The following is a 13350-nucleotide window of genomic DNA, read 5'->3' as shown; positions in this document are numbered from 1 at the left end:
TTGGTACAGTGCAGACCCATACATTTTGACAATGATGACCAAACAAATTTTCTACATCGATGACCCAAAGGCCAGGAGGGGATGGAAAGTTGTTCAGAGGAATGAACATGGAGGGGTGTATGATATTCCGGACCGAGATCCTCTTGACAACGACGATGATGACAATTTTGCCGACCAACACCTTGAAACTTCATTAGAAATTGGTGCAGAAACACTCGGGATATAAATATTGTCCAAGAATCGCTTTAGGTAGCTGGAGGTCCTCAAATCGAAATTCCTATAGACTCAATTACAATTGATTTCAGGAGTCTCCTAAGATACAATCCACCAGAGGCTGCGGACAATGATGTTGATGACCAACCGGCAAGATGAATGGGAGACCGAAAGTGATCAAAGTGAGGATAGTGATATTTATTGTACTGAGGATGAGGATTAATCACAACTTTGGACGTATATGCAATGAAATTAATTGTATTCTATTTATGTTTTATGTAAAAAAAAATTGTAATTAAATAAGTGATAAATTATACTTTTTTAAATAACATTTTGTGTGACGCCAATATCAAATTTGTGGTGCAAAACACCTTAACGCGACGAAAAATGTAATTCGTAGCCCAATGATCGTCAAATTTTGAGTGGAAGGAAAAATTGGGACCGTGAAAATATTTTCAATTTTACATTTTGAGCGACGAATTTCAAAAATTTCATTGTTCAAAGGTCTTATGCGCGACAAAATATATGCAATTTGTCACGCAAAGTTTTGAACATGTCACAAAAAGAAATTTGGGTGGAGTTTTTGAAAAATATCATTAAATAATGCGCGACAAAGCCATGATTATGTGGCTTAAAGTCATTTTGCGCGACAAAGTGTTATGGTTTTGTCGCACAAAGGTTTTCAAATATTTTAGCTTGAAATTGGGTAGGTTTTGAAAATTTTCATTAAAGATTGCGCGACGAATGGCCTTCGTCGCTCAGTAATATTAGAACTTACAGGGAGCACCACTCTTGTCATTCTTCATCCATCTCTCTCAATTGTCTTCCCTAAGCATCACCTCTCCCTCTAACACTCACCACTCTCAAGCTCACCCTCTATCGCTGTCATTTTCGCCCCTGTCACCTCTCTTTCTCTCGCTGTCTCTCACTTCTCTCTTTGTCGCCGTCTCTCACCATCGCACCAATTGCAACCTTTGGCCGACCAACACTTCGTCATAGGTATCTCTCTTGTTCTCTGTCACCTCTCTCACTCGTTATTTTGTAAATCTTTATTTAAATTGAAATTTAACTAAGTGTTCTAGGATTAAGGAATTTGGCCAATTTGATTTAGGAAAATTAGGATTTGGGAGAATTAGGGATTTAGGGGTATATGCGTTAGGGTTAGGGGTAGGGGTGGCTCGGGGTGGGGTTGGGGTTGGGGATGGGTTGTCCTTGGGAGGGGGTGGGTAGGGGTGGCTCGGGGTTGGGTTGGGGATGGGTACCATTAATTTGTTAAATTAGTTAACCTAGTTAAATTAGAAATCCTAGGTTTAGGAGTTTAGTTTGATTTTATAATTTTAGGATTAAGATTTTAGTTTGAGGTAGTATTTTATATTTTTAGGATTATATATTAGGGTTTAGGGTTAATTTTATAAGTTTTGGATTAAGTATTACTTATTACTTTGTTAATTTGTTAACTTTTAAATCCTAGGTTTAGGGCACTTAGTATTACGGTCTGCTTATATTCCTTTTCACTTGTAAGTGAGAGGTCTTAGGTTCGATTATCGCCAAAGGCGAGTTTGAATCACATTATTGCTAACACATTGTGAGGCTGAGCGTACCCCCTACCCCTTAGTATAGCTAATATCATTTGCTCAAAAAAAAAAAAAAAATCCTAGATTTAGGAATTTAGTTTAATTTTCTAAAGTATTACTTTTTACTTTGTTAATTTGTTAACTTTTAAATCCTAGGTTTAGGAATTTAGTTTAATTTTCTAAGTTTAGGATTAATATTTTAGTTGTAGCTCTATTTTTACAATTTCAAGGTTGATTTAATAAGTAACAGGTTAACTTTATGAGTTGTGTTAATTTCATAATTTTTGAGTTGTTAAATTTTGTATTGTATAATTTCTGGATTTTGTATTTGTTATATAAATTAAGGATTAATAAAATACTTTAGTTCAAATTTATAGGTTTATGATTAGGCAGCCAACTATTTTTAAATGTTTGTTGTTCAATTGGATTTTATAGATGTCGCAGTTGATTAGGGAGCGTAAGTCAATGAGTAGGTCCCCCCCGACACCTCCACCACCTACTACTATTGCCACCACCACTCTACCAGAACTTGTCCCGACGTCGGAGGCTGTCGTACCTCCGCCCAGCCCCCAATGTCTGCAATGTCTGAGTCATTGACTTCTTTGGTGACTCATCCATTATTGAGTGCCCATCAATCTCATCAACGGCCCAGGAGTGGCGACAAGATAAAGAAGTCTGCATTAGCTTCCACTAGTGACAGAGAGGGAGCCGACACAGGTAATACATTTTTTTGTGCAAATTTTAAATTTAATAAATTTAATATACTATTAATCGGTTCCTCTATGTGTGAATTGTTGCGTACTTGTGTTGATTGTATTGTTTATTTGTTTGCAAGTTCTGGAATTTGTTGTATTTTTAGGGGAAGTTTAGTCGAATTTTTTGTAGATTATTTAATTTGTTTTTACCCTAACTTATTTCATTGTTCAGCTCGTGAAAACACTAGGGGTACCCCTGAAGACTCATGGGCATGTCACAACTCACCCGCACCACCTAGGAGCATATAAAGATTACGTGGGATGTTCGACATCTGGCGACATCAACAAAGGAGCAGCACAATCACTTAGTCCACGACATTGGCTCCGTTGTTCATCACCACTGCCCCATTCAGTGGGAGTCTTGCATTCAGTGGGAGTCTTGGAAAGTTGTCCCAGAGGAGACCAAGACCTATGTTCTTCATGAGCTATCGGTTAGCAATGTTTACTTTTTTTTCATAATTTTTAAGTAAAGTTTTGAAAATTAATAACCGTGAACTTTGATTAATTTTTATCCTATTTGCAGCATCACTATGAGCTCCAAGACCTTGATGCCAATCAAACCAAATACACCTAAGAACTTTTCACCGGCCGGTTCACTTAGTGGAAGAACGACGTCCACAAGCATTTCAAAAAATTCGACGATTCGGCCGTCGCTCTAGCACAAGGGTGCCCCTTGGAGTTGGTGACGCACCATGAAGATTGGGTGTGGCTAGCCACCTATTTTCAGGGCCAAAAACACTTGGTAAGTGAATTATATATATTATTATAGGTTAATAATATTTTATTAATACTTTAATTCGTTTATTAATTTATTTGAATACTTTGTAATTAATATCTGCACTAATATGAATTCGTTTCTATTTTAATACAAAAGTGCCAAGGGCAACACAATAAATAGGTTGAAGAAAAAGCTTATCCACCACTCTAGCTCTCGATGCTTCTCATCTAGAATGGATGAGCGATGTTAGGTAACCACATTTAAAAAAAAAATAATTATTACTTTTATTCTAAATTACACAACTAATAAATAAATTTTTATTATTTTTTAATGCATGAATGGTCAAAATTTCCTAAGATAGACACATTCAAGGCGGTGTACGTGCGGCCCGGGGATTAGTTGACGGAGGAGCTCCATGTAAGTTTTTGTAATTTTTAAATTTATAATTCTTATTCATTTTAAATAAATGTTATATAAATATTAATTAACTTGCTTTTATAATTATAGGCTACTATGGTGGAGAGGAGCCAAGCTGTCCCCGAGTCAACCCTCTCCCTTTCTCAGCTCACACTCTCACAAAACTCTCCCTCTCTCACTCTTTTTCCTTTCCCTTCGATCCACACCCACACACTAAAAAAAAAAAAAACCCGGTGACGACGACTCAGAACCACCACCACAATCATGGACTTTCTCTCCCTCTCCCTTGTCTTTGTAAAGCTCAGTGAAACTGATAACCCAGACCCAGCGAACCCCCATAGGTTCGAGCAAGATTTCAACTACGACAAAGGACCCTAAAGGTATGGATCTCTTCCCTTCATCTCTACCTTCAATTTTGTACCTAAATTGTAACCTAAGTTTGAGTTTTGACGGCGACCGGAGCTCAGGAGGCTCCGACCTTCTTCTTAGGCAAGAAACAGGCCTTCAACCCCAAACCCAAAGAGACCAGGCCCTTGGGGCCGTACCAGCTTAGGTCGTTGGCCTGCTAAACCTCAAAGCCCAAACCCTTTAGAACCCAGGCCTTTGAGTCGAGATGACACAGGCCTTTGGCCCAGGTCTTTGGGCCTTAGAACCTGGTCTAGTGGCTCAAGCCCAAAAACCCTTTAGGCCCAAGCCCAACTTCGTGTTGGACATGTGCCCTAAAGCCAATCATATCATGATACTTTACGGACATTTCACATGTTAAACTAATCTAGTTTAATATAAAAGGCAAAAATTATTGTTTAAAGCCATCTCATATAAATGTTATATGCTTAAATGATAAGTCCAAGGAATATAGAATTGGGAGAGTGTGATCTAAAGAAGTTAGATTCATGAGACCATTTTATTTCGTATACATACCCTAAACGTTCTTGATCATAGGATTGCTAATTGGGCATTGACAGTCCGTTAAGATCAGTACGTGCTATGTCTTTTCTTAGAAAGAGTGACTGGTCTCAAGTCATTGGTACGACTGACACCAAGACAAGCATGTAGGTGCTCAATAGAGAATGAGTCCACTGAACGCGATCAATGAGGAGTTCTCATATTTATGTCACATAAGAACTCATGGTTGGGATAATGCAAAGTAGTCATTTGACTTGAGGCATCATAATTGTCTTATGGTTAGGTCTTTGATGATTGACTATATCAAGGTCACTTTGGCAAATGGTGTCCACGACATAGTTGGGGTCAAGCCGCTTAGCCATGGAGGCAAGTGAATGCACAACAAGGGATCTTTAACCTTCAAATTATTTAAGAAAGAATACTCTATGATATGATTAAGAATCTCTGGCCAGAGTATGAATGAGATTTAGGAAGTCGCTCCAAATCACGTTCAAGGTAATCATATAAGTGAGAGAATCACATTGGATAATAGACATGAATAAACTATCAAACCAAATTTTGTGGTCAATAGTATTGTATTAGAGAAAGACCGTATTGCACTGTAATCCTAAACTTAATAGGTTATCCACCTCTTCTGATTAGCTTGGGTAGCCATGACATGCTACTAGGTGTCACTCATAGTTTTTGGAAGCCCTAAAGGTGTATCATCACTAAAGGGAGAATTGAAAGTATGTTTCAATTCACAATCAATTTGAAGAGTTCTAATCGCCCACTGCCTCGCTAAAAGGAACCAAATGGATCGTACACCGTGTAATGTAGAGATTAAAGAAACAACAGAGATGAGTAAGGTTAATTAAATGGTTTAATTATTTATGGCTAGGATTAATTAATATGTTAATTAATCAAATGAATAAGTTCGTTTTAGCTTTTGAGTAATTATTGGACCTCAAGGCCCATTGGCCTTAGAACCGTCAAGCCCGTTAACTTAAGTTGTATGACAACTTAATAACTAAAGACTCAAAAGGCCCCAAACAGTCCAAAGCCTTTAGAAGGATGACCATATTATGAATGAAAGGATTTTGGTTCTTTTTGTCACTTAAGTGACGTGACGATATAAAGGACTTTATAGCCAAACTTCATTAGGGTTCTCTCTTGAGGAAATTGGAGAGAACAAAAGCTCTCATTTTCTATCTAGGAGGTTGGCCCTCTTGGAGGGGTTTTACTAGTATGAATCCTCCTTCAAGGTCACTCATCTCTTCTTCAAGTCCCTCCTTGGTGTGGAAACTTAGAGGTTCCCTTTCTTGGGAACTTGGAGAATCCATTCATCCATCCTCGTCCAAGAAATCCATGGAGCTAAGAAGTAAGGAATGAAGGCCGTTTCTCATGGGTGATTAGCCTTTGCTTATGCAGAGAGGATTCAACAAAGGTATAATATTTCTCAACTCACTTTGTTCTTGAGTTGAGTCATAGTTCACCATAATTACTAGGCCTTGAATTTCATGGTTAAAGTTTTATTTTTGAATGCATACAAGCATGATTCCGCATTTAATTGTTAATTGCATGCATAGATGTTGCTCAAATGAGCTAGTTTTCACAAATATTTTCTTCAATCCGGTCCAACCCAAAAGCCCAGTCATGCGTGAGCCTATGCATGGGTGCTTACCGATGTCGGTGCTTGTAGCACATGTGCCACCGTCCACAGTGGTGCTGGCAAATTTTTCGGCGACCCATGGCGGTGCGTGCGACGACGCATAGCCGTCAGAGCAGCCACCTTGCGGTAGTGCTAAGGGCGCGTGGGGGTACCCGAGGTCCCCCTTTATATTTTTCAACGTCCTGAATCCGTTTATGACGTTCATTTTCTGATATTCAATCGTTTGAGTATAGTTTTGTTAATTGGACCCTTTATGTGCTTAGGTGCAATTATTAGGAAGGATTCCATCCTTCCTATTTTGTACGGCTCTTCGACGATGGAGTATCTGTGAGTGAACCCCTTGTAAAATGCATGTTTTAATAGTAGAAATGCATACATGAAAAGCATAATTTAATGGTTACGTCTTACGAAACATTTTATGACTAAATTAGATTTTACTTATTATGATTATCATGCTTTATTGAGACTATTTTGGAATATCATACTTTATCGAACTTATGTTCTTTGTAGTATATACTATGAATGACTATGTACTATTTATCAAAATGTTTTTACACTTCTTTGTAGTATATATGATGGATGACTATATGCTATCAATATGCTTTTGAGATATATGTATTTATGTTGGAAAGATTATCTTCAACGTTTTGCGCTTATCTAGTGGTCATTGTTTTACCTACGAGCGATGATACTTATATAGCCTTCGGGCGAGCGTGTGTAGGGCACTGTTTTGTGCGTATGGGAGATGATACTTATATTGCCTTCGGGCGGGAGTGTGTAGGGCACTGTTCTGTTCATATGGGCAATACTGATACCACTAGTTAGCACATTATATACAAGATGAAAGATTTTATGGCATGCTAGGGTTTTTGGCAAATCTATCACCTATTATGCTATTAGTTTTCATAAAACATTGGGGGTTAGTATGTTGAATAACTGTTTCAATATTATTTATATATATAACTTGGTCCACTCATGTTTGTTTTGCGCCCCCTTAGGACATAGGAATGAGGCTTACAATCCGAGCTATGAGGCATTTCCTTACCAGTGATATCGTGCCTTCATCTTTGCTTTGACATCATTGTAATAGCACCTTCTGTTGTATTCTGAATTAAATGTATGCTCTGAACATGTCATGCACTATCACTATCTTTATTATTGTTGGCAGTTGAATATTAGTATATTATTTTATGTAGTTCGAACAAAATTTATACACATGATTTATATGTTCTCAGCATATGGATTCATTAAATGGCTTGCATCACCCTCGGGTGTCGGCCAGCATGTGGCCATCCTAATGTCTCTCTAACATCGGGATAGGGGTATGTCATTGAGGATGCTTGTCTTCGTATCATGACGGACACCCTCGACCAGAGACTTAGTCCTAGGCCAGGGAAAGTGTATCAGGGCATCGGAAATGGCCGCCATCGTGAGATGGAAGCCTCCTCTTCCACCTCCACCATGAGACAAGTTGCATCATTGACAGAGTAAGTAGCGGAACTCCAGTAGCAGGTGGCAGCCCAAAATCATCACATTGCGACACAGACTACCCACATCGCCACCCATAATACTCATATTGCTGCCTAGGACTCTAGGATGGCCCAGATCATCACTGTGCTTCAGATGTTTGGCTTCAACATCCCCACTGCTACACCTCCTACACCTGACTTTGATGACTTTTATTGGATTTTTTTTTTTCAATTAAACATTTGTACTTTTTAAATTTTTTCCCCGCTTGTACGTACATTTACATATTTATTTTTAATTAATTTTCTTCTTTATCAAGAGAAAATACACGGTAGTTCTAACTCCTATGTCGTAGCAAAACCTTCCCCTAATCAACTTGTTAATTTAATTCTTAAGCAATAATGCATAACTGGTCTAGTTATATGTTGAGTGGAAGCATCAAATATGAAACCAATAAACTCATACGGAAAAATATGACAAGACAAACAATCCAAAATGACCCAAGGATTTATACTGGGCTTAAACCTACATCTAGTTCGAAGACGGTGAGGAAATTCCACTAATATCGAAATGGATATTACAAATAGAGTTTAACTCTCATATCCCAAAATTTACATACACCCAATAGCTCTCACTCATACAAAGAACAAACAGAAAAGATGAAAACACATACCAAATCTCGTCTCTCCCAAAAGCCACAAAACGTAGCACCAATATCTTTGAACGAGTGATTACTAACAAAGGGGGACCAGCAGCTCGTTTTTCTCTCATCTGCTGCCACCCAAACCAAAAGGCATAAAGAATGCCTTATATCATGTTGTCAAATTAAACCCTAGCCCATTGTGGGCTATTAAACAACCAATCATTGGACTGTAGACAAAACAAAAGGCCAATCAGAACTGAGCCATAATCCAACAGTATACTGGTTGCTGACACAAGAAAACAACTCACGAACGGATTTAACCCTTATTTCTGCGCATGCAAAACAAATTGTAAGGAGAAAGACATAAGGTCCATCGCCACAAGCGAGCATTACTATGTCCTGAATTTCTGCCAAGTTTCCTAACGAAAGCACAACAAATCAACCTTCACAATTTAATTCTAAAAATCAGAATGATCAACAAGAAAAGCTGGCAAAAAACATTGATTAAACCGCAAAGTTATCTCCAATAATCATGTTTATCTACTATAAATAGGTGCTGAAATGGTATTAGAGTAGCTATAACACACAGAACTAGCACCTCCAAGTTCATCTTAGCCATAATAAAGATGGAGAACAAAGGAGGAGCCGCAATGCATGTTATTTACCTTCTCGGTTTTACATTCATGTTTTTTTTGTCAGTAGCAGTTGCACAAGAGAAAAATGGCATGCAAACTTATATTGTTTTCGTAGAAAAGCCGGTTTCGCAGAAGTTTTCTGATCAATTGGATTTGGAGAGTTGGTATCAGTCATTTTTGCCTGAAACAGCTCAAAGCTCAAACCAGGAGACAAGTTCGCGAATCGTTCATGCATACCGCAAAGTGGTAACTGGCTTTGCAGCAAAACTGACACCAGAAGAAGTGAAAGCAATGAAAAACAAAGAAGGGTTCGTGTCAGCTCGCGAGGAGAGAATTCTACCTTTGCAAACTACTCATAGTCCTGACTTCTTGGGATTACACCAAGGATTCGGACTATGGAAACAAACAAACTACGGTGAAGGTGTGATCATAGGACTTTTGGATACAGGGATTGGACCTGATCATCCTTCATTCAGCGACGAAGGAGTATCCCCTCCTCCTGCTAAATGGAAAGGCAAGTGTGAATTCAATGGCACAGTCTGCAACAACAAGCTTATTGGTGCACGAAATTTCATAGGTGCAGAAGAAGGGCATATTACAGGAACTCCATTTGATAATCACGGCCATGGTACCCATACTTCTAGCACTGCTGCTGGAAATTTTGTGCAAGGAGCCAGCGTGTTCGGAGAGGCCAATGGCACAGCTGTTGGAATGGCACCTTATGCTCACTTGGCAATGTACAAAGTCTGCACTGAAACTGGTTGCGCTGACGGTGACATTTTAGCTGCTCTTGATGTCGCTGTTGAAGATGGCGTGGATGTACTCTCCCTCTCACTTGGTGGTGAATCACTTCCTTTCTACGATGATGTGATTGCAATTGGTGCATTTGCAGCAATTCAAAAAGGAATTTTTTTCAGCTGTGCAGCTGGAAATTCTGGTCCTTCCTACGAGTCTTTGTCAAATGAGGCCCCATGGATTCTCACAGTGGGAGCAAGCACCACTGACAGAATACTAAGATCGGAAGGTGAGAAGCTCAACACATACAACACTGTAATTGGAGATGCACTTGCTCCCAAGGTCGCTTTCTTTTCGTCAAGAGGACCAAGCATTGCAAGCCCCGGAATTCTAAAGCCAGATATCATTGGACCGGGTGTTGACATCTTAGCAGCATGGCCTGAATCAGTGGACAATGCCACACTTCCTAATCCAAAGGCAACATTTAACATAATTTCGGGTACCTCAATGGCAACTCCTCACCTAAGTGGCATTGGAGCTCTACTCAAGAAATCACACCCTGATTGGTCTCCGGCTGCTATTAAATCTGCCATTATGACAACAGCTAATGTACTGAACCTCGCAGGCTTCCCCATTGTTGATCAACAACTTCAACCTGCAGACATTTTTACTCTTGGTGCAGGCCATGTCAATCCTGCAAAGGCAAATGACCCAGGGCTCATCTTCGACATAAAACCTGAGGATTACATTCCTTACTTGTGTGGTTTATATCACAATGAAACACAGATAAAGATGATCACCCAACGAGCAGTGAACTGCTCTCAAGCCGGAGCCATACCAGAAGCACAGCTTAATTATCCTTCATTTGCTATTACAATAGGTTCAAATGAGACTCAATCTCAATATTATACAAGGACTGTGAGGAATGTTGGCCCGGCTAGTTCAACTTACAGCTTGGATCTTTTAGTACCGCATAAAATGGGGATGAGTGTGAATCCTCAGGTGCTTACATTCACAAAGGTTAATCAGGAGATTACATACGATGTTGAATTTATAGCAGAAGATGGGGCTGGGAAGGATGGTGTACCATTTGGTCAGGGTTATTTGAGATGGGTTTCTGATAAGCACAATGTTACTACCCCCATAGCAGTGGTGTTTACTCAACAACACTAAAATTTTGGTGTTGGAGAACTGTTAGGGTTAGCTTAAGTAATAAGGGAGGGTTTGGTGTCTAATCAGTTAAGACCAAATTGATGTAGATCCGATGGTACGATGGATTGAACATCAAGTGAAAACAAAAAATGCAAATCCGGCAGCAAGAACAAATTAAGCTTCATAGATTTGGGCTTTGGTCTATTATGAGCTCAGGATGTGCATCAAACTCACTACTTCCGGGTGATATATAGGCTTTTTCTGCCAAATTTTATCCTTTACACTGTTCTGTTAGGGTTTTGAGTCTTGAAGATGATTTCTGTATTTTGTTTATTGTTTAATTCTAGTCCCATTTGGACTCCCAGGGCTTCCAAGGTTTGGAGGTATAATAAAGCGGTTAGTTTACAATAGAAATTTATGCATTTGCAGGTTCTGTTGTTCCCACCACTCGATTCATGATTAGGTCTAAATTTAACAACGAAGCTTCCAACTAAAATTATTCTTGATACAACCTTCTCAGTCTTTATTGGCTCGGGGCTCTTGATTTTTCGTTCTATGTACATATTTGTCTAATTATGAAGTTTGTTATCTTAAGAATTATCAACCACGAAAATTTTGAGGTTTTCTCATGCTTTCCAGTGAAAGCTTTAAAATGCTAACCTAAATATCCCAAACCTCATTCATGTATCAGTACTGGCAATATGACGGATGAATTGAACATGTAATGTAAATATCTTTCTTCCTCAATTGACTCAGATCCAATTTGATCACTAAAAACTTTATTATGCTAAAATCACCAAATTTCAAAGCTTCAATTCTGTGCATTTCAATTTCAACTTCAAACTTCATATAAACTGACAGAAACATATAGAGACTCACTCTTTATATAAACAAGCCAACATCTACGACGTAGGGACATTAATATATTTACACATATTTGTATACATAATCTATAATGATTTTACATATATGTCTCACTAAATGTGGCTTCTTTTGGCATCTATGTGATCTTCTCTCACTTTAATCCATAAGGTTTTAGGAACAAAAACGAGAAAATGAAAAATATATACATAAATACCCGTTTGTGAAACCCAAATCAATTTAGCTTCTAGAGAATGATGAGAGGGTGTTTAAATAACTCGTGGTCCAAGAAATCTAACTTCAAATCAAAAGATTGTGATAAAAGTGGAAAACAGGCTCATTGTATCTTTTCTATACCTTGAATCAAATAAGTAGCTTAAAAATTGGCTGACAAATAGTCTGAAGACTCCTAACCAAATATAGATGTACAAATGAAGGGACATGAATCCTCTCCAGATCCAGTTATCTTAATCCACCTAGTTAATCATCCGGACCATTGAAATTTGATCCAACAACTATACATAGAGGTCCATTTTAAAAGTTATAGTAACTTTAACCGTCAGATCAAATTTCAATGTTCCGAATGATTTGACTAGATAGATTAAGACAATTGAATCTAGAGAAGATCCATATCCCCAAATGAAGGGCAACGACAACCTGGAACATGTTCAGAACTTGAAGTGCAGAACGGGGAAAACCCACACTTTACTGGTAATAATAAACTGGGAATCAGTGCCAAAAGCGAGGTGTGGCGTACACCTCAAAATTTGGAACCACGTTTGTACAGTTATCTGTAGCTATTTGGTACAAAAAAAACTCGGAGAACATCTTCCGTGGCCAATTTGACGGTGGTTTGTTTTTTTTTTTTTTTGGTAAATAATTTCAGTGGCCTAAGGCCAGTTTTCTAGTAGGGCACTAATCCACAAAATGCTTGAAACCCACTATAACAAATCCTAAGCTAGAAAGTCAAGCTATCTTTTTGTATTCAATGAGAATAAGGGTATTCAATATTGTGACATCTTTCAGCATTGATATCTATAAAATAACAAGTACATATTTAAATTAATAATCTTTACCCTGCAGTATGCAAATATTATGTGTCTCAAAAAAATACATGAACAATAGGGCACCTATTTCTCCTCGTTTTAATTTCCTTTACAAAATTCAACATACTGAAATTTTGAAATATATTTCATATCATATGTGATTTCTCAGTAAATAATGGTAAATTGGTGCAGGCTTGCTCAATAAACAATGGTGAACTTAGTTAGGACCTCTTCCAATATTGGTATGTATATATCTGACTAAATTTGCAAGTTTGCACCAGATAGAATATTATTCTGTGTCATTATTCATTTATACCAGCAACAATGCAACTCACAAAATGAATTTTAACTGTTGTCCTTTTCCTCGTACTGTTCATCTTTGTCGCCTGCAACATCAACTAAATGAAGGTTTTAACAAGAATAATGAGGAACCTGTTCGCACTATACTATGCCAGAAAAGCTTCCAAATCAAATCCAGACAAATTAATCATCTCAGTCACATAAGCTGCATCGCCGCCTGCGAGTATTACAAAGTCCACCAATTTTAGCATGCATAGCCACTTAATTAACCAAGTCA

The 13350-nt window shown here is 38.2% G+C and overlaps 1 pseudogene; it reads left to right on the top strand.

Annotated features, from left to right (window-relative positions):
- The first annotated feature begins 8970 nt into the window (after positions 1-8970).
- On the top strand, positions 8971-10887 carry LOC137721877 (subtilisin-like protease pseudogene; annotated as a pseudogene).
- Positions 10888-13350: the final 2463 nt, after the last annotated feature.

Source organism: Pyrus communis, chromosome 4 (assembly GCF_041283825.1).
Source record: "Pyrus communis isolate YQ-2024b chromosome 4, ASM4128382v1, whole genome shotgun sequence".
Taxonomy (NCBI): domain Eukaryota; kingdom Viridiplantae; phylum Streptophyta; class Magnoliopsida; order Rosales; family Rosaceae; genus Pyrus; species Pyrus communis.
The sequence above is the reverse complement of the archived record's forward strand: the minus strand, read 5'-3'. Positions and strand labels throughout refer to the sequence as shown.